This window comes from Oryctolagus cuniculus, chromosome 9, assembly GCF_964237555.1.
Source record: "Oryctolagus cuniculus chromosome 9, mOryCun1.1, whole genome shotgun sequence".
Taxonomy (NCBI): Eukaryota; Metazoa; Chordata; class Mammalia; order Lagomorpha; family Leporidae; genus Oryctolagus; species Oryctolagus cuniculus.
This window is the reverse complement of record NC_091440.1, coordinates 63,302,101-63,306,517: the sequence shown is the minus strand read 5'-3', so window position 1 is coordinate 63,306,517 and position 4,417 is coordinate 63,302,101. Positions and strand designations below refer to the sequence as shown.

The 4,417-nt window shown below is 46.3% G+C and overlaps 1 pseudogene; it reads left to right on the top strand.

Moving 5' to 3' along the window:
- Positions 1-2,036: 2,036 nt before the first annotated feature.
- On the top strand, positions 2,037-3,954 carry LOC100342373 (gigaxonin pseudogene; annotated as a pseudogene).
- Positions 3,955-4,417: the final 463 nt, after the last annotated feature.

The window sequence follows — 4,417 nt, the reverse complement described above, 5'->3', positions numbered from 1 at the left end:
ACAGTGACTGAGGGGAGGGAGCCACCAAGGATGTCCTTGCAGCTCCTTTCTTGGGCAAATGGACCTAGTAGTGATGCCATCCTCTAAGATGAGAAACATAGATCATTCGTTCAGTTTTTTGACATGCTGAGATTGACAGCATTTTTCCCTCTTCTTAGAGATTGTTTTAAAAGACATACTCTCAAAATTCTTGATTGATTTTTCTCTTTGTAGTTTTGGGTTGGTTTTATTTGTTTTACTCTCCTCCCCCCCCCTTTTTTTTTTACAAAAAAACAATTACAAACCTTGAATGTAGATATATATATATATATATCATGTTACCACCTCAAAATATTGATGCTTGCCTAATTTGAACCTTCCCAGGGAGTAATTCAAATAGAGTGAAGATGGAACATTTGTTGATATCCCCAGGCGTGCTTGCAGGATGCCGGCCACTCACCCCAGTCAGAATCCAAGTGTGTCAGGGAATTTTCCTGGCTCTGGTTTTCAAAGGCCGTTTAAGGTGGCAAGATGGCTTTTCTGGAAGATGCCACCCATAGAATGGGTAGCCAAGTTCAGGAAAATTGGCTCTCAATACACACGGCCAATTCTGAGAAGCTCTAATGAGCTTTTCCCTCGTTGAAAAATCAAATCTGTCAAGGATATGAATCAGGTGTACGAAAGGACAGCCCAGTGAATTCTTCCAGAGCAACTTCCCGTTACAACTTTAGGATGGGAGATGCCATTGCCTTGCTCCAGGGAGGCTGAGATACTGTTGGCAGGGAATTCTGAACTCCTTTCCATGAAAAAGAACACTGTGAATATGACAGCCTGTGCAGAGTCAATTCATTTCCCAGAATAAAAATGATGCATATGCATGGCTGTTGCTCTATTTGGGGGAAGAGGATTTTGATCAATAACTTTAAGAGAATGTATCTGGCCCCTTTTGTGACCACATTTCCCCCCTCATTCTGCCCCATATGCCCTTTAATCCTTTCAGGTTTTTTTTTCCATATTCTATTTGTATTTTTTGATATAACATTTTAAAAATTTACATCATAATCAAAGGCTCAATGGTTCCACTAAATTAAGAGTTCATGGGCCAGCACTGTGGCTTACAGATAAAGCTGCTACCTGCAGTGCTGGCATCCCCATATGGGTGCCGGTTCGAGTCCTGGCTGCTCCACTTCCAACCCAGCTCTCTGATATGGCCTGGAAAAGCAGTGGAGGATGGTCCAAGTGCTTGGGCCCCTGCACCCATATGGGAGACCCAGAAGAAGCTCCTGGTTCCTGGCTTTGAATCAGCCTAGCTCTGACCTTTGCGGCCATGCGAGGAATGAACCAGCAAATAGAAAACCTCTCTTTCTCTCTCCCTCCCCCACCCCTGCCTCTCTGTAAATCTACCTTTCAAATAAATAAATAAATCTTTAAAAAATAAATAAAGAGCTCAACAAATAAAAAGTGAGAAGACCATAGTCCAGTAGGAAAATAGGCAAGGGCTATGAAAGGATGTTCAACTTCACTCATTCATATAAAGTAATTTTAAAAGTCACAAAATCATTAAAATTATCTTAGTATATAATTCTTATCAATTTGTTTGACAAAGATTTAAAACAAAGTTTGACGAAACATTGTACTTGCAGCAAAACTGATATACACAGACATTTCCTTCTTTCTTTTTTAATTTTAGAAGAAACTGAATTTTTATCTGTTAAGAAACCTGGTCATAGTATTTGCTTTGATTTTAACAAAAACTGTGAGATTACATGCACTTTTAATTTATGTGTTGATCTTTCCAACAGTCTGAGTTTTAAGTTTTGTTTCAAATTATTATTGAGTCTGCTAAAGTTTCAATAGTTAAAGAACTAGAAAGAAGAGCTACCTCTTGACTTAGAATAGAATCCTGAATTTTGAAATTATTTAAAGAAGATGGAAAGAGATAAATGATTTTCAATGGATATATGAGAGTGTGCGGACGGGGCGCGCGCTGGCGCGGGCAGCTCAAGGGGTCGAGTCTGGCCGGGCGGCGTCCGTCTGGCGGGGAAACGGGCGCCCCGATGGCTGACCCTCAACACGCCGCGCGCCTGCTGCGAGCGCTCAGCTCTTTCCGTGAAGAGTCCCGCTTCTGCGACGCGCACCTGGTCCTCACGGGGAGGAGATCCCGGTGCAGAAGAACATCCTGGCGGCGGCCAGCGCCTATATCAGATCAGGCTGAACGAAGACACAATCCAAGATGTCGTACAGGCTGCAGACCTGCTGCTGCTGACGGACCTTAAGACTCTGTGCTGTGAGTTTTTAGAAGGCTGCATTGCTGCCGAGAACTGCATTGGGATCCGGGACTTTGCGCTGCATTACTGCCTGCACCACGTCCACTACCTGGCCACAGAATACCTGGAGACGCACTTCCGAGACGTCAGCAGCACTGAAGAATTCCTAGAACTGAGCCCTCAGAAGCTCAGAGAAGTTACTTCTCTCGAGAAGTTGAACGTTGGCAATGAAAAATACGTATTTGAAGCCGTAATCCGGTGGCTAGCACATGACACAGAAATAAGAAAGGTCCACATGAAGGACGTGATGTCAGCGCTCTGGGTGTCGGGGCTGGACTCCAGCTACTTACGGGAACAGATGCTGAACGAACCACTAGTTCGAGAAATTGTCAAAGAGTGCAGCAACATCCCCCTCAGCCAGCCGCAGCAAGGAGAGGCCGTGCTGGCCAACTTCAAGCCCCGGGGCTACTCGGAGTGCATCGTGACTGTCGGTGGGGAGGAAAGAGTTTCCCGGAAACCAACGGCCGCGATGCGGTGCATGTGCCCTCTCTATGACCCCAACAGGCAGCTGTGGATCGAACTGGCGCCCTTGAGCATGCCGAGGATCAACCATGGTGTCCTCTCCGCAGAAGGATTTCTCTTTGTGTTTGGCGGCCAAGATGAAAATAAGCAGACACTGAGCTCGGGAGAAAAGTATGATCCGGATGCAAACACATGGACTGCGCTGCCGCCCATGAATGCGGCAAGGCATAACTTTGGGATTGTGGAGATCGACCGAATGCTGTACATTTTAGGGGGGGAAGATGGTGAAAAAGAGCTGATTTCCATGGAGTGTTAATGATATTTATTCTAAAACATGGACAAAGCAACTGGATTTGACCATGGTTAGAAAGATTGGCTGCTATGCAGCTATGAAGAAGAAAATCTATGCTATGGGGGGAGGATCATATGGAAAGTTTTTTGAATCCGTGGAGTGTTATGACCCCAGAACCCAGCAATGGACTGCTATCTGCCCCCTGAAGGAGAGGAGATTTGGAGCAGTGGCCTGTGGCGTTGCCATGGAGCTGTACGTGTTCCGGGGAGTCAGAAGTCGTGAGGACATCCAGGGTGGCGAGATGGTCACCTGCAAGTCCGAGTTCTACCACGATGAGTTCAAAAGGTGGATCTATCTTAACGACCAGAACCTGTGCATCCCTGCCAGTTCCTCTTGTGTCTATGGTGCTGTGCCTATAGGAGCTAGTATTTATGTTATCGGAGATCTTGATACAAGTACCAATTACGACTACGTGCGTGAGTTTAAACGCAGCACAGGAACCTGGCACCACACGAAACCACTTCTTCCATCCGACCTTCGCCGCACTCGGTGTGCAGCCTTACGTATTGCAAATTGCAAGCTCTTCCGCCTGCAGCTTCAGCAAGGCTTATTCCGTATCCGTGTCCATTCGCCTTGAGGAAGAAGCGGAGCAGAAGGCGAGATCCTGCCCCGAGAGCACCGTGACATAGCTTTACGTAAGGGAGAACAAGAGATGGCAGCTGAAACTCGCTGTGCGTGCTGGGTGTTGCTGTGGTACCTTTTTGGTGGTTTCGCAATGCTTCCAAAGCGTGAGCCTCAGCTCCCGTTTGAGAGAACAGGGAAGTGTGGAGAAACTGCCTGGGAGGAATCTGTTCCTCCAGTTAGGTGTGCCGTAGGCAGTGGAGGCTAGCAGACGTGCAGTGGAGGCTAGCAGACGTGCAGAGGAGAAGCAAGCCGGAGCTGGTGTGATGTAAAATGTCCAAGTTCAGATACTAAAGGTGCGTTTCCCTGAAGGGAACCACAGCTGCCTGACTGCTGGGTTCAAGTGTGTGGCTTTGGTGAACAAACAACAAATCCATATACGCAAATCAACATATCCAGACATATCCAGATTGCTTTTCTATTGCACTGGGAAGGATCTATTATGCCTACCCCTGCCCAACGAGTTAAGACTTGTGCCTCAAATGTTAGATTGGACAATAAGTCAGGTAGTCTCCATTTATTACTAGTATTACATCCTAAGAATCTGTTAAAAGCTGTATTATGATGAGACTAACCATCTATCTTAGTAATGTAAAGATGTGGTAATCGAGTCAGGTCGCAGCCCTCGCATGAACCTGCAGGAGGTTGCTAGCTGGTGCGTTAGCTTGATTGTGTC